The 21918-nt window shown below is 42.9% G+C and overlaps 1 protein-coding gene across 1 annotated transcript in view; it reads left to right on the top strand.

Moving 5' to 3' along the window:
- Positions 1-21918, top strand: part of PRKCE (protein kinase C, epsilon) — a 541355-nt gene that overhangs the window by 195039 nt on the left and 324398 nt on the right. The gene's annotated exons all lie outside the window — the stretch shown is intronic.

Here is a 21918-nt window from a genome sequence, read left to right as displayed (position 1 = left end):
CAGACTGAAATGTAGTTATTGTGGCCATCTTTTCTCTACTGCTCCTCCATCTGTGGGCAGGGGGACAGAACAGTTGGCTTTAATGCCATGGCAGGGATATTGGAAGACAATGTGTAGTTCCTCTTGGCAGTGAGAAACAAGCCGTGTTTGGGGACTGTGTCCCAAAGGGAAAGATGGACACTCAGCTCTCTCAGCTCTCCTGCCTGGAACACTTGGGCCTTTCACAACATCTCCCCAGAATACTGGGGATCACAAGCTCAAAGTCACAATCCCACACACAGTCTGTAGTTTAAAGCTCTGCAATAGAAGGAAGGATTATATATTCAGTTAGTCAAATGATATGCTTGACAGTGGTGCCTGATGATTTCCATTCGGCTAATTTATCACCCAATCTCAATAGGTATTCGGAAGAATTCAATAATTGTGTATATATGGAGATTATAATAGAATTAAAACCTCTTTTAATAGATCTCAATTATTTGGCATAGGTTTGAAACTTTAAACAGCCTTCCAAAATTGGTTGCTTACATTTCCTGCTCTTTATTGCAATTACATTTTGGCATTTCCAACTTCCCTTCTCTGCTCTCAGCTCTGAATTGCCCAGAATAGAACCTGTTGTAGAAGATTTGAGGATTTAACAATATTTCATATGAAATATTTAAGACCTACAAAAGGGCTTAAAGACAAATTAAATGAGCACCAGTGTGCCCACCACCCCACTTGAGAATTAGAGCAAGCAGTGAGGTGAAGCTTTGTCCTTGCTTTTAACATAGCAAGTGATCCAAATTCCCCAGACCCGACTTAAGTTTTTGCAGTGTGGCCTCCTGATTCTAGACACTGGTGAAACATTTGATGGGAAAAATCAATCCCCTTTTTTCCTTACATAATCTGTGTGCAATATGATAATTAATTAAATATGTATTTCCTGTGCCAAGATGCTGAGCAACCAATGGGAGGCTGGGACTATTTTCTCTTTCTTTGAAAAGATAAATGACTTGCAAAATTATAGAAGACATCCTTTTTTACATTAGAGGGAAATGAGATGGACAAATGAATGAATAAATAAATCAGAAGCAACTGATTTTTTTCTGCTTGCTTCCACAGCTTATTGCATGTGAATAGCCAAAGCAATTTCCATTGGGCTAAATTCTGAGTCTATTTTTTAAATCTCTTTCATCTAAAGAAAATAGAGTTTACTTCAGAAATGCTGACACATGCCAGAGTCTGTAAAGTGCTAGCATGTGTTGCTCTGAAGAAAAGAAGACATTTTTCTAGTCTTTTTTTTTTTTGTAATTGCTGTTCTTGGACTTGGGATCCTTTCTTTAGATGGTGGGTAGGACCTTCAGTAATCCGTTCTGAGAAGCTGCTCTTGTTGTTTGTGTTATACATGTCTGTTCTCCCGTCCTATTCCTGGGACTGTGAGGGCTCCTAGCCTGGAGGGGGTTTTGGAAGAGTTGGGAGGGCAAGGGGAGGCCCTAGAGAATGAGAAGCCATGACATTTCATACCTAAACCATGTGAGATGGGTCTGGGGTGAAGCAAGTTGTCACAGCCACCCTCTTGGATTGACAGACTGTGGACTTTCACAGATTCTTGTCTAAGTATTTTTTTTTTTTTAGTGAAAATACCTAACTCTGCATTCTGTGAAAGGGAAAGAGTTGAAATGAGGCACAGCTGAAGTTTCACCACTCCATTATTCTGCCATCAAGCATCCCTTCAGCTCTCATCTCTCAAATGCTGCAGCCCCATCAATGGAAAAAAATACATTCATGGGAGTTGCACAAAGTTTACAACACATGCAAATTCCAAGGAACTCAGAGAGAGGTGTGGGGGTGAGATGGTGTGACTACACCCCCTTCTTCTAGGATGCGCTGAAGGATTCTTTTCCTTGCTCACATGCTGTTAGAAAGCCTGGGCGTTTATGTCTGCTAGAGTTGGAGCTAATGTGATTTCTAACTGTCTAATAAAATTCCACTGCTTGCATGTCCTGTGCAGTTCACTATAATGGAATCTGACCAGTGTGTGTTTTGGCTAAACCAGGCATCCTAACCCCAGATGTAAGGGGGTCAGACTGGATGACAGTTAAGGTCATTTCCGGCCATGTGATTTTATCCTTTGGTACAATTTGAATAGACATCTGTCAGAGCTCTGGACTGAGGGCTGGCTAATATGTACAGAAAAAAGGAGTTGCAAGAAGTGGACTCGTTTCAACAGGTATGGTGCTAGGCACTTTACCTACATTATACCAAGTAGCAAACCTGCTCAAAATGCTCTTATGGGAAGCTCCAGTCTCAGTCCGTGTTTTACTTACGTCGTAAGTAATAATCACAGGGGTTCTGGTAAGCATGGCACGCCAGGCTCTCCAGATGCTTAAATCAAAGCATAATTAGCCCAGGTAACAGAAGCGTAAAACAGCAATGTAATTCTCACCTGTGCAAATGATGGTTTCCTGCTGTGCCCATTTGTTAGTATTTCTTCCTTTGATGTGATGTAATTTGCACATTATTTCTTATTCTTTTTAATAATGTGGCAATGCTCCATGATTCACAGGCTTGCAGATGAGAGATGGTCGGGACCTGACCTGGGGAGTGATAGGTTCTTCTTCCCATGCCTTGCATCCAGGTGTCATGCTCACCTGGGAGAGTTCTTCAGCATCTAAACCAACAATGGCAATGACAAGTATGCCTCATTGTATGTTTGGATCACCAAACTGTTTCTCCAACAAAATACAGAGGATACAAAGGAATAGGAATGATTTTTGCAACACATACATCATAAATCATGCAGAAAAGTCAAGTTCTGGAGGGATTGCATATTGTGGAAGCAGAAGAGCACAGAACAGGAGGCACCCTGTTTCTTTCTGCAACCGCAGGCTGAAAGTGGTCAGTCTCCTCTGTGGGACTCAACAGATAAAGGAGAAAGAGCACAGCCTTAGGAGTCCCTCAGACTTGGATTGAAATCCTGGCCCTAGTGTTTAGTAGCTTAGAGTCTCAGATTTCTCACCTACAACACAGGGATAATGGTACCTATGTTAGGTGCTAGGCCAGGATTGTCATAAGAACAGTACTTTAGTACAGTGCCCTTGCATGTAAGAGATGCTCAGTAAATGTCATGAAGCCTTGGAGGCCTGAGGGCAGAGAGGTTGGCATAGCTCTACCCAGTGCCCATGAAGGAGCATCAGGCAGGGTATTCAGGGAAACTGTTCGAGGGCAGGTTTCTGACGCTGGGGTGGGACATGTTCACAAGGGCCAAGAACAGAGCAAGGTACCAAAGAGGACTTAACAGAGTAATCTATCTGGCAGGGACTGTGAGATTGCTTTCTGCAGAGTTCAGGCCTTGCCTCAGTTTTGCCTATTGTCACTCTATTTATTCCTCATCCTCTCCCAAGTAAAGTAATTCCTGGAAGGACATTCTCTAGCATCCCTGAGCCACTCATTTGCATTCCATGGCCCTTAATGCTAGAGGCTTCTTCTTGTCAGAGCCTGGGCTTGTCCCATCCCTGCTCAGTGTGGACCAGAACATGTGGTCCACATCCTCTCACCAGCCCCTGGGTAAAAGGCCTTTAAATATTTGAGGACAGTTATTCAATATCTCTTTTTCCAGGCTGAATCAATCAAATCCCTTAACCTTTCAGAAGGGATATTTTAGAAATCTTAACTCATCTTTGCAACCTCTTCTGGACTTTTTTCAAGTTGCGCAGACAGACGTGATCAAACCAGCTTTGCTTGGTTCTGAAATAATAACATGTGTGTAGAGCTCTTAGCTTTACCAAGTTCCCAGCGGTATTACCTCCATGTGGGAGATGGTGAAATTGAGAGGTCAGATGATGTGCTCCAGGCCAAAAGGTTGATTATGAGACCCTGCTGGGCCACAATCCAGGTCCTGCTTCCAATCATGACCCCAATAATGAGTTTGCCACATGGTAGTGATTCCCCACCCCAGCCCTCGTTTGATCTTTTTATTTTAGTTCTTTTCTTCAGAAAGCTTTTAATAGAAATATAAAGCCAAAGTTCTTAGCTTTGAATCCAAAGGTGACCAGAGAGTCTCTTTCATAAATAAGCAGATCCCTTTTCCACTGTGTTAGAAATAAAAGCTCTTTTGGTCCGAGCTCAAGGTTGGGTCCTTCTCAGGTTGTCTGTAATGTGGATCCATAGCTAAGTCTTGGTCTGAAACTAGACCTGACTCAAATCCCAGCAGGTTAGTAATTTTTCCTACTGACCTGCCCTCCTTATTGGAGACGTTAGTTTTGTACTTGAAGACTCCAAGTTCATAGCAGACATTAGAGCAGTGCCTCCAGGGTTGAAATCAAAGTGAAAGGGGTTTTTCTCGAAACTCTGTCTTAGCCAGTGGGCAGGATGCATATTGACAGGTTCTCTCAGATTCGAGCCCCACTGGAGCTTCAATTCATAAGAATTTTACCTCTTTTCTTCTAAATTCTACATTAATAATCCAATGTCTTCTAGTTAGTAGAAAATTAAACAGAACTATTCATTCAAATAACCAGTTACCAATTCTTTTTTTTTTTTTTGAGATGGAGTCTTGCTCTGTCGCCCAGGCTGGAGTGCAGCAGCAGGATCTTGGCTTACTGCAACTTTTGCCTCCTGGGTTCAAGTGAATCTCCTGCCTCAGCCTCCTGAGGAGTTGGGACTAAAGGCATGCACCACCATGCCAGGTTAATTTTTGTATTTTTAGTAGAGACGGGGTTTTGCCATGTTGGCCAGGCTGGTCTCCCACTCCTGACTTCCTGTGACCCACCCACCTTGGCCTCCCAAAGTGCTGGGATTACAGATGTGAGTCACCACCTCCAGCCTACCAATGCATTTCAACAAATGTGCCCAGCTGTGTGTTTGTGTTGGGTTTGGGGAATGGAAAGTAGAGAGGGAAGTAGAAAATGGGAGATGGCATTCACAAGAAGTGTAAAACCCCTTTGCCTTCAAGGAGCTTGCAATTCAATTAGGCACCCTAGACTTGCAGGATGAAAGCATTAGAGAACAATGCAAGACATTGTGTGTTTGATTAGGTGTTACCAAGAGTTCTCCAAGTGGGAATAAGTTGGGACCAAAATAACCCAGGAAAACGTCAAGAAAGAGTCAAGGCTTGGGATGGAAAGGAAAGGATAGGCAGGCTGGATTGGCAGGGAAGAAGTGGAAAGACCATTGTGAGTGGAAGGAATCGTGTCATAATTATCAAAGACAACTTTGAAGCTCTTATTTTTGGGGATGGCTGGATAGATGGGATAAGTTAAAAAGATGCAGTGTGAGCTCTCTAGGAGCATCCAAACAAAGGCAGTCATCAGCGTTGCAGACAGAAATTTTCATGCTATGCAAACAAAATGAAATGCCTTAAATGTTTAAACTGTCTGAAGATTGAAGGCAGTTCCTTCTGGATGTGACTTCTGGGTCAAGTCTCTCTCCCACCATGTCCTACAATGGGAAGGAGTGTTCTAGGTCAAGTTTAGTCAAGTCTGGGACACTGGGCAGAGCACATTTTACAACTCTGATACTGAGGCATTTAGAAGATCAAGCCCAGGTACAGGCATCCCATCGTGGTCTTTTTGGTCTCTTTTCTCACCTAGCAACCTCATAGAGTCCCATCACAATCCCTCTACCATCCTTAGCATTCTCTTCCTCTCCAGTGTTTCTGAGGTATCCCACAATCAAGCCCAGATACTCCCACACTTTCTGTTTTCAAATTCTGTTCAGTGTTTAATAAGAAATGTCACTTGAGAGGTTAAGGAGAGCTTCCAACTTCCCAAACAGGGGACCTCAAAGCGAGACACCAGCTCCAAGGTGCTGATCAGACTCCCTCATATGTTGTGCCTTATGCAATGAGATCCTGATCCTGTTCACCACACAGACTTTCTAGACATGCATGGACATGTCAGATCCCCTGGCAGTGCATGGAGTCCAGAAAACAACAAAATAACAAAATCCAGATGTTCAACAACATTGATCTTACAATATGCACCCCACGTTACCACACCCCACACCAGCATAACTTCTTCCTGTGACTGATTCTCAGATCCAGGGAGCAAGCCCAGAGGCTTGGGATTTTTGGCTCTATTTTTGGTCCTGATGGAATAAATTCTTGTTCCTAGAAGTGACTATATGCACCAGATGAGACCAAGGGGATCAACTGGAAAACAGTGAGCACCAAGCCCCCATCTAGGAGTTTATAATGTCACAAAGAGACATTGCTGAGATGCTTGATGAAACATAAGCCAAGAAACCCTCATTTCCTTCCAAATAGCCTCTAGATGCACAGCAGTTCCTCTGAAATGAATCATCCATGGTTAACAACACCAAATGCCAACCATTAGCAGATGAGAAACAGAACTGAATCTTGAGTGTTTGGAGAGCAGAGCTCTTTTGATCACTACTAGAGCCTCCTTCCCCTCTGCCATTACAGGAGCATAGATATATATTTCCTTTTGACTTGTGTGCCTGTCTTACTAATAAAATAATTGAAGGAAGCATAGTTATGTTGAAGAAATAAGCTTATCGGAAAGGTGGATTTCTAATAGTTCCTTGGTCAAGAAGTGGGTCCCACATGGCCTCTAGTTCTATCTCTATTGTCTTGCTCTGTATCATTTCTGTGTCCTATAAAGAAGATTGTTTCTGCAAATTCCTGTTTGCAGCTGAGATCATACTGGCTCAAAATGGCTCCTAATTTAATCATTTATTGTTGCTGATGTCCTCATGATTTGGCTTAAAAGAAAGGGTATTTCCATTCATTTAACCTAATTTAGGGTTGTTTGTCTTTCAGGAGCAATTACTTTATTCTTTTATCCAGTTGAAATGGCCAGTGCTAACAGTTTTATTGATTTTCCTTATTACCTACCTTTGTTGAAACATGCACGTTTTCACAATCAAGTGCATTCACCATTTTTAATCGAGCTGTTGACACTGGGGCTTTTATCTTCCCCCTTTATGTAAACCTCGTAGGGGCCAGTGTAGGGGTGTACATGTGCCCATGTGCACACAGGTGAGAATGAATGTCTCTGAACCACCTATTCTGTCTCCCCCTCATCCTCTGTTTCTTTGATTGGAAGCATCATTTATTTGCTTATCTAATATATACAAGGCCCTGGGGATGTAGAGCTCATGAACACAGTGCCTGCTATCAGGAAGCTCATGCTCTGATAGAAGGAGGCAAGCAATAGACCAGTAAGCACAATCGTGTGTTTTAGTTGTTGGGTAGCTATTGGTAGGGCAGGATGCTGTGGGACCACCAAGGAGCCTCCCTTCTATTTGCAGGCTCTGCTGAGTAGGCAGTCAGTAAATGACAGCCACAAACACTTCCATGTGATCACTGATCCACACGGCAACCCTGAAATGCAGGTACTAATAGTAATCCTCTTTCCTTGGTTGAGGAAATAGTGCCACTGCCCACTGAAGATTCATTTGAACAGGAGATAAAATAAAGAGGGACTAGGATTTGATTGACCACAATTTGAATTTTTCAGGAAGACATGGGATGTATGCATTCACTCACTCAACATATGGCTATGGGGCATTTTCTGTATGCTGGTTACTCCTCTCAGAACTGGGGGTGCATAAGTGAACAATAGAAACAGAAATTCCTGCCCTCATGGGGCTTACATTCAAGTGGATATGCTTGTGTGTGTTTGAGAGGGGTGTGTGTGTGTGTTTGTAGGCTGTCTCTGCAAGCATACACAGCACATTGAGAACAGTGGCTGTCTCTGGGGAAAGGAAAGGGAAAATTTGGAAAGAAGGAGGCATTTCTTGTCAAGCTTATTATTTTGTTTTTCTTTCCCATGTATGTGAATGAGCTATTAATTTTTTTATTACTTAGAAATTTTGAAAAAAATTGAATTATATAGAAATGTGACCATTCGCATTCACACAGTGACTTGCCCATGGCCAGAGGCTACAAGAGGCTCCAGCAAACCCTGCCAGAGAGAAGTGACTCACCGAATCCACAGAACACCATGTGTAAGGACAGGGAACTCCACAAAGAATGCTCTCCATTCATGTATTGCTTGATAGACACCTCTAATGGATAAAGGGCTATGTTGAAATTCAGGATTCCCTTGGGCTATGCGTGTCACCGAGGACTGAATGCGCCTGCCATGGAGAGGCAGGTGGGCCAGGTGGCCTGGGCTCCCGCAAAGTGGGTGATGCAAGACCCCCTCAGAGCAGTAACTCCAGGAGCCACTTGCGTTCACCTGCCAGCCCTGCCTGCGCCTCTCTGGATGGACAATCCCACAGTGGCGTTTCTGATGGCAGTATTTTTCAGCATTTAGCCTCCGCTGGTACTTGTCCCAAACTTGGTCATCTCTCCAGACAGAGTGCTTTCATTAGCTCTGCCCTTCTACCCAGCTAAGTAGGGCAAGCCAGCTACCAATGGGTCATACCTACTTTCCAGGCATTCAAGTTTGTGTGTTTCCTCACATTGAAAATAATGGTGATGTTTACTTCAAAGGGAGAAATGTTCTCTGCAACAAAACCCCATGACCTCCACCGTTAGCCAAGTGTGAATTTGTTTCAAACTGTTTAAAAAAGTTAACTCAAGGGAAGTTAAATTTACTTTCAAGTGTATCCATCTGTTATTGGGTTCTGCATTGTAGTTCCTGCTCCATAATTAGTTAATTACTCGATTGACTGATTCATTCAACAGATGTATACTGAGAGTCTATTGCCTGTCCTGGCACCATGCTAAGAGCTAAAGAAACAAAGATGAAAAAGACATAGGTCCTGCCCTCCGGGAGCTCTCAAGCCAGGAGATGTCCAGTGATAAGTCATTTACTCTACTTGGGTCCCACTGGCCTGCTCTGTACACAGAGAGGGGTGGCACTAAGGGCTTCGTCTAACTCTGTAGTTCTGAGTCAAAACCAAGAGAGGTTTGCATACAGCTGGGCACCTGGAAGGGGTAAGTGGGAGATAATAAAAATGTTCAAGCCAGATCTCAATGCAGAAATTATTTTATTTAAGGCTAAATGGATCTGCCAGGTAGGTTTTATCATCCCTCTTTTACATATTGGAAAAATGAGGCTTAAAGAGCTTAAGAATGTGAATTGCCTGGAGAGCCTGTGAAAATGCAGATTCTGACTCAGGGGGCCCAGGATGGGTGCTGAGATTCTGCGTTGCTAACCAGCTCCCAGGAGATGCCTGTGCTGCTGGTCCCTGAACCTCACTTGGAGTAGCAGGAGACTAGAAGCCTTGAGATGTTCTGCCTCTGAACCATGCTGAGCAGGCACCGGTTCCTACTTGATGGAAAACTAAGAAGGAAATGTGCAGATTTTTCTTTCTCAAGTCCCGATCATTTAGCCTTCTCGAAATCAATGCCTTTGAATCCTTTTCTGTTTGGAATCTTCTCCCTCCCTATTCTCCTTTCTTATGAGGAAAGGAGTTGAGAAGGCATCAGTGTTGTTAGTGAGCTGGGAAATGCCCAGGCCTTGGATTTTTCATTCTGGCTTTCATAGTTTGCAGTTTCCATTTTGAGAGGGTCAAAATGGACAACATCAGTGTTCTTCCAAGAAGAGAACAAGAAACAGTTATACCAGGAAAACAAAGCACTAAGTAACCCTTTTAAAAGCAGCCAGTCAGGATATTGAATTTTTTGTTTTCGTGTTTGTTTTTCTATAAATATCCTGAAGTATTGAGTGGTGCCTGAATTTGATCCCACTGTGCTAATTTTTTCCTTGTTCCTGGGGCTTTAATTAAAATAACTCACCCAGGGACCTTGCTAGAACTTACCTCTATGTGGTCTCCCCTGAGGTGGGCAGGTCGCACCTGCTTTTGATGGAAGGGGAAATGTAGAGTTCTGGATTAGGTGCTGTGTACACAGTAGGGGCATAATTTTTACTTGCTGGATAAATGAATGCATGACTAAATGAAAATAACAGGAAAAAGTGTCACTTTTAAAGGAAACTACTGAGATAAACAAGGTGTTTGGACTGACTTTGCTTTGGATAATCGGTTGTTTCATATTCCACTGTACAATCAATTTCATGAGTGGGCATGGATCTGAATGTTTAAGCTTACTGTACCGGATGCTTATTAGGGACTTTGCACACCTTATCAGGGCCTGCATGCACACCAAGTCTCCAGTTATAACACCCTGTCCTCTCCCTGTTTATTTAGCCACTTCTTTATCCTCAAGTTTGCCACCTGCTGGGAGCCTTCCCACACACGGGCCCATCCCACCAGCATTCCCCTGGTTCATGACACTGGATTTGCCCCCATACTCCTCTGTGTCTTTCTGTACAACCATGTACTCACATATTTATATTGTACCTATAATGGGAATCCAGGTTGTGCCCTGCTTGCCCCATGTAAGAGCACAAGGGCAGAGGTTCCTGTACTGGTCCAGAACTGACAGCTAGCCTGGTGCAGTGTGGCTCCCTGCTGGCCTTGCGATGTGGCATTGCTGAGCCAGGAGCACCGTCCTACCATTCTGACTACACAAAACAAGCATGGGGACAAGGACTGTCCCTGTACTTGGGGCCTCTCGGTCCAGTGGGGAACCAGACCTAGAGACAGACCACCAAAACCCAGTGTGAAACAGGTTACCATAGAGAGGCATGGATTAAGTCTACGGGGGTCTTGCTTATTCCAGGGCCTCAATAGCACTGAGCACAAGAACCCCAACTGGTTATGCTGAATTAGCATTAGGTGGCTTCATGATGAAGTGTAGTGGGAGGAATCCTTGTATTAAAATAAGAAGCTTGGATTCTGTTCCTAGCTGCTACTAACTAGCCTATTGAAGGTAAACAAATCATTGGGTATTTCTGACCTTCAACAGGATTACATTAAGATGCAATGATTCAGCCAATGCTCAGGAATTTGAATTCTCAGATTGAAGACTTGCCGAATACAGGTGTGAGTCCATGAGAAAGTTTCCTAATCTCTCCTTACACTTACCACCAGGGAGCCAGACCCAGTTATTCTTGGCCGAAGAACAGGAACCTTAATATTAATAGTAGATGAGACCTGGTAGGTGTCTTAGAAACTTAAAGTGTGGCCAAGTGGAATAGAAAGAGAACTTACTCTGTGGTTCCTCTTGCAGCTTTGGGATAGCAAGGGTTACAAGGAGTTATAGGGAGGCAGATTTAAGCTTAGTTTAGTGTATGGAAAAAGTCTCCAACAAGCAGAGCTCACCAGCAGTTAAACACACTCGAGCAGTAAGTAGGGAGTTCTCCATCTCTGGAGGTATTCAAGGGGAGACCAAATGAGCATTTTGAAATATCGTAGAACAAATTCATATATTAGCTGGAGGGCTGTATTGGATAATTGCAGTTCTTTTTTCTGGTTTTGATGAACCAATGTTTCCATTTGTTCTACTACAAGACTATTCTTTTAATGATCTTTTGTAAGATCTGGATGTAACAAATAACTTCCATAAATATATACAAGTGGAGGCTGATAGGGCAGTGTTTATTTTATTTTTTAAAAATCCAAGGCTTACACTGTAAGAAGATAGAGAAAAAGAGTGTATGAAATAAAGGAAAAAGGAAGAAGTTGGATCTTAGCAGGTATTTACAGAATAGTTAAATCTTACAAATTTAGGCAAAAATGGAAATATTAAAATTTGAACCTTGTTCCCAAAGAACTAGGGAAGCTCCCTATCTGAATGAACCCCCAATTGTGTGAACCCTTCCTAAGAAAAGTTTTTAGAAGTGAAAAAGTCTGTAACATCAGAATTTGCTCCTTAATGTCTCTCTTGTGTAGCTGCACACGTGGAGTTTGTTAAAACGCAGTGCCTTGGTGTGTGTCTGGGAACAGGTCCATCTGGGAGAAAGGGAAATGGTAACACAAGCCCTTGACTTTAGGGGAAACATCCTTTCATCATGCTTGCTCGTGTGTCCTGTGACGTAAAGATTTTCTCCTCAAACTAACGAGAGTATTGTCTGGAAGCCACAGGAGTAGAAAGAGACTGAGGTTTCTTTGAGAAGAATTTAGCTTCTTAACTTGAGAAGGGGTTTTGTTTTGGGTAGAAAGCTTCTCACTTCAGTGGGTGATGTATTGCCATAAATGGGCTGAACAATGTTTTGCCCCTGTGAGGTGGGGCACAGTAAGGCTGTTGACTGCTGCCCCTAACACTGACCTACTTTCTGTATTTGCTTGAGATCGTGCCTTCAGGGCTTTCACGATGATGATGGTTTAAAGTCTCCATGTGCATTAAAAGGCCAACCCTCCCTTCCCTCAACAAACAAAAACAAAACCCTTATAGAAATATGGAATCCTCAGCCTGTCTTTCTTTTTAAAAACTTTTTAAGAAATTATAATTGATACATAATAATTGCATATATTTCTGGGATACAATGCATTGTATATATTTCTGGCGTTTCAATGCATGGTATACATTGTATATGATCAAATCAAGGTAATTACCATATCCCCCTCTCTAAACATTTATTCTTTCTTTCTTTTTTTTTTTTTTTGAGATAGAGTCTCACTCTGTCGCCCAGGCTGGAGTGCAGTGACACAGTCTCCGCCCACTGTAGCCTCTCCCTCCCAGGTTCGAGTGATTCTCGTGCCTCAGCCTCCTGAGTAGCTGAGATTACAGGCGTCCTCCACCACGCCCGGTTAACTTTTATATTTTTGGTAGAGACGGGTTTTCACCATGTTGGTCAGAGTGGTCTCAAACTCCTGACCTCAAGTGATCCACCCACCTCGGCCTCCCAAAGTTCTTGGGTTACAGGCGTGAGCCACGCACCTGGCCCATTTATCATTTCTTCCTGTTAATAGCATTCAAAGCTCTCTCTTCTAGCTCTCTTGATATATACAACACATTTGCTGTTATTTGCTGTAGTCATGCTACTATACAATAGAACAGGAAAACTTATTCTTCCTGTCTAACTGTAACTTTGTACCCACCAACCAACTTCCTTCCATCCCCCTTGCCTTCTATTTTCCCCAGCCTCTGGTAGCCACTATTTTACCCTCTACTTCTATGAGATCAGCTTTTTTAAGATTCTGCCTATGAGTGAGATCATGCAGTGTTTGTCTTTCTGTGCCTGGCTTATTTCACTTAACATGATATGCTCCAGGTTCATCACGTTGCTGCAAGTGACGGGATTTCATTCTGTTTTGTGGCTGAATAATATTCCACTGTGCTGATGTGCCACATTTTCTTCATCCATTCATCATTAGATGGGAATTTAGGTTGATTCCATATCTTGGCTGTTGTGAATAGTGCTGCAGTAAATGTGAGTGTGCAGATGTCTCTTTGACATTTGATTTCATTTCTTTCGGATATATACCCAGTAGTGGGATTGCTGGATCATATGGTAGTTCTATTTTAATTTTGTGAGGAACTTCCGTACTGCTTTCCATAGTGGCTGTACTAATAAAGGACCAACAGTTAGGTTTCTAGGCAGTTGGTTCCCTAAGTTGCACGTGATGCTTTCTAAAAATGCTTCTGGAAGTCAAAGGAGCGAAAGTTGAATAATTCAGTTGAACATTATCATGGAGGATTCCATTACCAGAAAACTAAAATGCATTATAAAATCCCCTCACTATGTCTCATTGTTCAGAAACAATTTCTGGTAATATTTCCAGCAGTTTGTTCTTTAAAAGATTTTTTTTTTTTTAAATGTTCACGTGATCATCTGGGCAGCCTGTCAACCTGCTTAAGTTCTGGAAGCGCCCGGCTGAGGCTAAAGCTTCGATGCTATACCCTGTGAGCCTCTATGCTGTGAGGTAGATCTATCACTCTCATCACAAGGGCCCACATTTTAATTTTTTTTCTAATTCATTGTTTTGATTGATTGATTTGTTTGTTTATTTATTTATTTTAGAGATGAGGTCTCGCTATGTTGGCCATACTGCTCTCGAACTCCTGAGCTCAAGCGATCTGGCTGCCTTGGCCTCTCAAAGTGCTGGGATTACAGGCATGAGCCACTGCACCCAGCATTTTGTTTTTTTTTTTCAAAGGGTAGGAGGCAGTAAACTATTCAAATAATTGTACAAGCTCTTTAGGATCTAAGCTCTATCAGGGCAGGGACTGTGTTTATTTTCATCTCTGCTGTACTTTCATGACCTAAAACAGTGCCAGGATACAGTAGTCCTTAGGAAATATTTGTTACATGAATTAAGGAATGGCTGTTGTAAATAGTGCCAGGTAAAAATGGCAAAGCTGCGGAGGTGGCTGAGTTGCTTGGCTGGCAGAAAGCATCCTGTGACATGTGACCGCTAGCTGATGGCTGAGCATCCATGTGTGGCCTGTGTGCTGTTTGAAGGCTGAAGGGATGAAAGTCAAGAACTGCCTGTAATAGGTGGGTTTGGGTCACCAGGGTCATTGGCAGAGCAGCTGGAGCTTGGAAGACAGACTTCACCTGCTTAATTACAGATGTTGCTCAGGCCGCCCAGCCTCTCCCTGCCCGTAATGATGGCCCTTCTAGCCACGACACTACCAGGCCAACTAGAAACACCTGGCTCTGCCTGGAGACGAACCTATTTTGCTTTTATTTTTAATTTTTTAAAACATAAATCAAACCAGCATCTTTTGGATTTAATATTCACTTCCTGTACTGCATGAGGCCTTCGTTAGGCTTCTTTGTCTTAGAAAAGAAATGATGGGTTTTTTTGACTTGAGAAAAAAATATCCTCTCTGATTTGTTTCCCTTGAATCAATCTGTCTTTTGGACTTAATTTAAATCAGACTTACCCTCCCTTCCACTATTTTTATTCTGAACTTCTATTGTATATCATGGGTCATATGTCCCTATGATCCAGCTTTAAAATAAGTGCATCGCCAGTGCCTTTGCAGCCCCTGGGCATCCTTCACTGGCTTTGTCTTGGTCATTTTTTTCCCCTCAATGGGGGGAAAGTTTGTAAATATCTTAAATTTTGTATTAATTATTTCCTTGCATTTTTTTTATGATTTTAGCACCTAAATGTATGTTTTCCCAAATAATATATTGTTTTGTTTTACCTGCTTTTGAGCTTTATTTAAATAGTATCAGGCCGGGTGTGGTGGCTCATACCTGTAATCCCAGCACTTTGGGAGGCCACGGTGGGTGGATCACTTGAGTTCGGGAGTTTGAGACAGGCTGAGCAACATGGTGAAACCCCAACTCTACTAAAAATACCAAAATCAGCCGGGCGTGGTGGCGGGTGCCTGTAATCCCAGCTACTCGGGAGGGAGGCTGAGGCAGGAGAATCGCTTGAACCTAGGAGGCAGAGACTACAGTGAGCCGAGATCACGCCATTGTATTCCAGCCCAGGCAACAGAGCGAAACTCCATCTCTAAATAAATAAATAAATAAATAAATAAATAAAATAGTATCATCCTATATAAATTCTTTGTGTTTCACTCAACATTATACTTTTGAGATTCATCCATATTGATGTGTGTATGGCTGCAGTTCATTGTTTTATTGCTGTATGTTATTCTACTATATTAATATATCAAAATTAATTTATCCTTTCTTCTATCCCTAGACGTTGGGAATACTTTCAAGTTTTTTTCTGTTAAGGACAATAGTGTCTTTCGGAGGTGTACTTGTTTCTATCTATCGTTTCTCTAGGTTATTTACCCAGGCATGGTAAAAGATGGTTCAACAGATATGTGCACGTTTGGCTTTGCTAGGTAATAAGTTGTTTTCCAAAGTGATTTTACCAGTTGATGCCGCCACCAGACATGTTTGCAATATCCAATTGCTTTCTATCTTCATGACTATTTGGTATTATCAAACTTTTAAATTTCTACCAGTATGGTGGGTGATATGCCATTATAGTTTTAATTTGTATTTATCTGATTATTCATGATATTCAGAATCTTTTTATGTGTTTTCGACCTTTCCTTAAAAATGTCTGTTCACTCCCTTAGTGCATTTTTCTGTTGTTTTTGCCTATGTCTTAGTGCTTCAGAGGTAGTCATGTATTGCAATATCTTTCCCTCATTTGTAGCTAATCTTTTCATTCTATGGTTATCCAATACATAGATATCCAAAGAATGAAACTTGGTGGATCTTGAACAAATCATGTCACATACTTGGGCCAGTGAGCATGCTGATGCATTCTCTTCCTGCTAACTCAATAGATAGCAGTGGCAAAATGAGCTGATGTGCATGAAAGCTCATTTTGAAAATAAAACACCACATGTTTGTATAATGTAGAAAGTCTAGTTTTCTTTCTATCATCCTACTGCCTCCATTTTTATACATAATCTTTTTTGTTACTGGAGCTGCTTTTATGTCATTGTGCTTAGTGCCTTATGAAACAAGTATTTGTTTGTTTACTGATTATCCATTTGCCCCTCTAGAACGTAAGCTCCTGAGGACAAGAATCTTATCTAAGTTGTTTATCATTGTATCCCTAGCAACCTGGAATAGTGCCTGGCATATAGCACATGCTCAATAAGTATTTGTTTAATGTATGACTGAAGCAGAGGTGTTAATAGTAGTCAGGTTATCATTGCCACGTAATCACCCAAGTGCTGTGTTTTGGGGTTACTCCTTGTTCAGATAACTTGCAAACTTACGTAGTGCTCTGATCCATGTAACTCTGGCCTTCTCCTTTTCAGAGAGGGTGGGTGGAGCCAGAGGAAGGGAATTGTGCCTTTGGGAGCTGAGGTTTTAGACTTGTAGCTGGGGCCCCCTGATGGGCTGGCACTCCTCTGAAAGCAGATTTCTAGGGTGAGAACAGAATTTCCCAGGCTATTTTCTTTGCCCTTCTGTATGGTTGCCGTCAAGTTTACTGCTTTTTCAAACCCTGTTAGCTTTTGCTTTGTTACTATAGGAACCAGAGCTGGGAGTTTGGGGGAAATATATGTGCATGTGAGTGCTGGGGGAGGGGGTGTAGTGGCTGTGGTGGCTGTGGACTGGAGGGAGTGAGGACAGCGGAAGATGGTCACTGCTGAAGTCTCTCTGGGGGCCCTGCCCACTTTGGCCAGCACTCTCTTCAGAGAGTTTTTGACTTTGCATGGTACACTCTTGAGGAACAGGCATCCCTTTGTAGATATGCGGCACTCTCCTGGCGCCCATCCAGCCCTTCAGTGGAACATCTGGAAAGCCTCGGCCCCTCCCCATGCCAAAGCCACTGAGCCCTGGAGACAGAGATCAATGACCTCTTCTTGGCTGCTCCTTAACCCGTGTCCCAGACAAGTGTTTTTCTGGGAACCAGTGAATAGCACAGATCTTTGATGCCAGCACTTGTGTGCTGTTGCAGTAACACTTTCACTTTTGATGAAAGGGTAGGGGCAGAGGAAGGGCCTCGGTAGGGAGAGCAATGAGAATTTGGCTTTTCAGGAAATCAGAACTCAAGTGGGGAGGCCTGCTTCCTACTCACTCATTTTCTGGCTGGGAAAACAGCAAGCTGAGCCATTGCCTGATGTGAGTGCTCCTTCACGCTGGGGCTGGTATTAGGGGTAGGGGTGGGCTTGAGGCTAGGGACTGATTTGGTTCTAAGCACCCCAGGCAATCCTTGTAACTCCTGGGAGATAATGCAGAAAAACTGCATGGTGATTTTTTCATGCATATAATTTATAACACACTGAGTTATGCTGAAGACAGTGAAAAGAACTTATGATATATAATAGACTGGGGGTAAATATGCCGTGTAATTACCTGTTCTGCAGTAATGTTTTACAACCCGTGTATTAGGTTGCACATTTAATAGTTATCAAAAATATATACATTATATATGCATACAATAGCAAAAAAATATGGAGTAGAAATGCCCTTAGCCCATTCTTCAATAACTGCCTCTTCACATGAGGCTTCAGGTCCCCAAGACTGGCTTATTTTCAGCGTTACTAAAATAAATTTTCTTTTATTCTCCCTTCTCTCTTGCACATTGTAGATACTCACTAAATGCCATTTGAACTGTTGAGAATGAAACTAGAGTTTTCCTTGACCCAGAAACTGCTGTAAGTTTACTTCACTGATGAAACTGCCCAGGTAATACACAAAGTGCCAGGTCGAAACAGCAGAATATTGGAGGTAAGGTAAATGTTTACAGCTGAAGGGCATTTGGTAACTCCTATAATGGAGTAATTAACAACAATGATAAGGTTTTAGGTTTATTTTATATGTTAATAAAGAGAGGTGTTGAAAATAAATGGTTAAGTAAAAAATGTAAGTTGGAATAGTAGCTATACTGTGATCCCATTTGTGTGAAAATGAGGAAAGAAACACACAAACACATGCCAGCATTGTGTACACACACACAAATTTACCTCTGAAAAGTAGAAACAGGGACCAAGGGACTTATGCTCCCTGCATAGCCTTTTAACTCATTGACATTTTTGCTGTGAGCTTATATATATGTGAAACAATAATTGCCCTGGAGAATGGTCTTAGGTACTACCCCATCACCCTAGTGTAACCTTTCTTCTTGTATATATATAGTGTTTCAAATTTGTTACTCTGAATTCTTCCTTGTGTTCCCTCCTGGTTTACCATGACTACTTCCGTTTTCTCTAACAATCTGCTTCCTCCTCATCGTCCATGTCACCTCCTGGATCCCTCTCCAGTGAAGCTTGGTCCTCTTTGAAGAGCCACAGAACTTCCTGGTCATACCACCTAGTGGTGCATTAAGCCCAAGATTGTTCCATCTTTTTTCTTGGTGTCAGCTCCTCCAACCAGACTGTCAGAAGTGAGCATGGTACTGCGTACAAGAAGGCATCAGGCATTGCCTACCTGTGCGGTCAGAGGGGTAGGGGATTGATTCTTTGGTTGGATCTTCTGGTTTTCTGTGTCCCTGGAGCTGGACTCAGTCACTAACTTCTGCACTTCTGGGAAACCAATTGCCAGGCTACCCTACAGATCACGGGAATGAAGTCGCAATGCGCAGGGCTTTGGGGATCGCTAGGACTCAGCGCAGGCAGCTTATTACCAAAAGTCAGCTCTATTCTGCTCCCCAAGGCTGTGTGTGTTTATATGTGTGTGGTGTGTGTACCTACGTGCATGCAAATGTGTGCACACATGCACCCATAATCACTTGTGCAGGGTGCCCCTAGGCTCAAAGCTTGGCAGGGGCTGTATTAACATTGAAAACTTAGGGACCCTGTGCCCCAGATCAGGGCCTTCTGGCTGAGATCCATTTTGAAAACTGGCCTTACTCTCTAGTCTACTCCCCGGTGTCTCCACCCGCTCTACTTGCTGCGGCCCCATTGCTGGAGGAGAAGGGAGCAGTTGGGGACAATATGTGTGGTTTGAAGGACTAGGGGGTTGTCGGAGAGGGACACTAAACCCACCGTTTGTCCTGCTAGTGTGTGCTTGGGGTTCCTGGAAGTTGGGTATGCAGAATTAGGCTACTCATTTCCTGACAGCTCATAGCCTTCAGTCTAGACCCTACTGTCTAGGGTCTAGGATACTTTGATAGGAAGATCTTGACACTTCAGGAACATGGAAGGCCTCAGGACCACCCAGTGTGTTGCCTGTATAATGTAGCCCTTGGTATTTCCTACATAAAGGTAGGAAAAGTCTTTTGCACCCTCAAAGGGCTTAACATTTAGTCCTAGAGACAGGCTTATCTGCAAACACAATGCCAGGGTAAAATAGCATTTGCAAAGTCCCAAAGGCTGCTCCATGATGAATTAGGACCCCAAACAGCACTACCTGCAAAGGCCAGAGTGGAGCCTGCCTTTCCTCCCTCCCTTCTTCTTGCGCTCCCTTCCTTGTTAAGTGCTCACGGGCTAACTCTGGGGATGCAAAGATGAGTCACAGGCAGTCCCTACTCTCAAGGAGTTCATGTTTTAATAGCAGGAATAGGCGTTTAGGCAGAGTAAGTGCAATAGAGTGCCACAGATTTAGGAGCTCATTCTGTTCAGGATTCATTGAGTCTTAACAGATGAACTGGCCAGCTCTTCCTGGCTCCGAATAAGGCTTGCAAGCAGAGATGGTTCTTTTTTGCTGGAGAGAGGACAAATGGTCATGATAGCAGGCTTCATCTGGATGTGTAGGAGGTGAGCTCTCAGGGTGGGAAGGGCTAAACTAGACATTAGGAATGGGAACGGTGTGCCTGGCTGCACACCTTTTAGATCGGAGAGTCTAAAAGGCAACATTGCATCTTGCTGGGCAGCAGATGGCCCAATTCAAAGGCCATAGAGGTTGCAAGTCTGACCCTGCCACTGGCTCTCCTAGACTAGCCCCCACTTTTCCAGATTTCAATTTCCTTATTTGTAGAATGGCAACAGTAAAACTGCCCTTCCTACTGCTACTTTTTTATTGTAGAGGAGGAATCTGAGGCTCTGGTTTAACTGGTTAGAGAGAAAGCCAGGATTTAGCCTGGGTCTAAATACTTCTACCCCTCAAAGAGCCTCATTCTGCTCTCTCTGGCTGCTTCCCATAGCAGAATGGATACGCTCAACATCAGTCCCATTGGCCTAGGGGGCCTGAATCTTCTGATATTGCATGCAAGATTTTCTGTACATTCTGGAAATGCGTTTTAAGGGAAGAAGGTTCATGGCTCTGCTCCAGCTCTCAGAAGAAGGCAAGACCTCAGAAAGCCTAACAATAACTGCCCTGGAGAATGGTCTTAAGTCCTACCACACCACCCTCGTGTAACCTTTCTTCTTATCCTTCCACATTTTTAGGAACAATAGACTGTCCTAAGTAGTTATTTTTCACTTGAAAGAAACACAACCCATTGTAATAGAAATTTTTTTTTTTAATGTAAGTGTAATTGCCTTCTTAATGTACTGAGAATGAACTGAACGAACACAACTTAAGGGCTTAATGTTTTACACATTTTTACGAACATCAGTTATTGGTTTGTGCTCTTCTAAAGAGTATGGGGAGCGTAGGATTTATCCCTATACCAAGGGACCCCAGGTTGCTTGCTTTCTTCTTTAATTCTTCCCCAACCATTCCTATGGATTATAAAGAGATATTTCATGTATAATTGTTTGTGTGGGAACCCGAGGATGACTTCGGCTTCTCTTTTGAAGTAGAGTACTTGTTTTCATAATCATCTCTTGCTGCTTGGAGCTCTGGATTCATAACAATATGGAGCTGGGTTTCAGGCTTCAGAGCAGTGGGCCTCGAACTTGAGAATACATCAACATCACCTGCAGGGCCAGTTACAGCTTGCTGGGCTCCACCCTCAGAATTCTGATTCTGGAGTTTTGGGGTGAAGCCGAAAATTTACATTCCTAAGTTCCCAGGTAACCTGAGACCTCTGGTCATAGGACCAAGTTTTGAGAACTTCTGTTTTAGAGTAGGACATTTCAAACTTTATTGTGCATATAAGTTACCTGGAGAACTTGTTAAAATGCAGAAAGTCTGGAGTGGCGCCAGAGATTCTGCTTTTCTAACCAGCTCCTAGGCGATGCCAGTTCTGCTAGCCTGTGGAACAGGCTTTATGTAGAAAGACGTGAAAGCAGTGATTCTCAACCCATTTTAATCAATTGGAATTCTCAACCTATTTTAATCACACAAGGAGCTTGTGGCAAAAGGAGGAGGAGGAGGAGAGAGAAAGAATCATACCCCCAAATAGATGATAATAGATGATAAATCATAATCTCAGAGGGTGGGGCTTGGGCAGTAGGTATAGCTCCCCAGGTGATCTGAATGTGCACTCAAGTTGAGAATATCTCTCTCAAGGTTGTGTGGCTGCTGGAAAGTCTGTCCTCTAAATAAATGGAGGATCGTAGTCTTGAATAGTGCCATGTGTTGAATATGTCCCCTCCAAAATTCAGATGTTGTGCATGTGATAGTATTAAGTGCTGGGGTTTTCGAAGAGGTTATTAAGCCATGAGGGATACTCCCTTGTGAATGAAAAGAAAGACCTTATAAAAGAAGTTCCATCAGCATTCAGCCTGCTTGCCTTTCCACCATGTGAGGCTGCTCTTTCTCCCCTGTGGAGTCTCACAATATTGGAAGCAAAGAGCAGCCCTCATCACACAACTGAACCTGCCAGTGCCTTGATCTTGGACTTCTCAGCCTCCAGAACTCTGAGAAAGTAAGCTTCTTCTTCCTCTTCCTCTTCCTCTTCCTCTTCCTCTTC

This window comes from Colobus angolensis, unplaced genomic scaffold (genome assembly GCF_000951035.1).
Source record: "Colobus angolensis palliatus isolate OR3802 unplaced genomic scaffold, Cang.pa_1.0 Scaffold15, whole genome shotgun sequence".
Lineage (NCBI taxonomy): Eukaryota > Metazoa > Chordata > Mammalia > Primates > Cercopithecidae > Colobus > Colobus angolensis.
The sequence above is the reverse complement of the archived record's forward strand: the minus strand, read 5'-3'. Positions and strand labels throughout refer to the sequence as shown.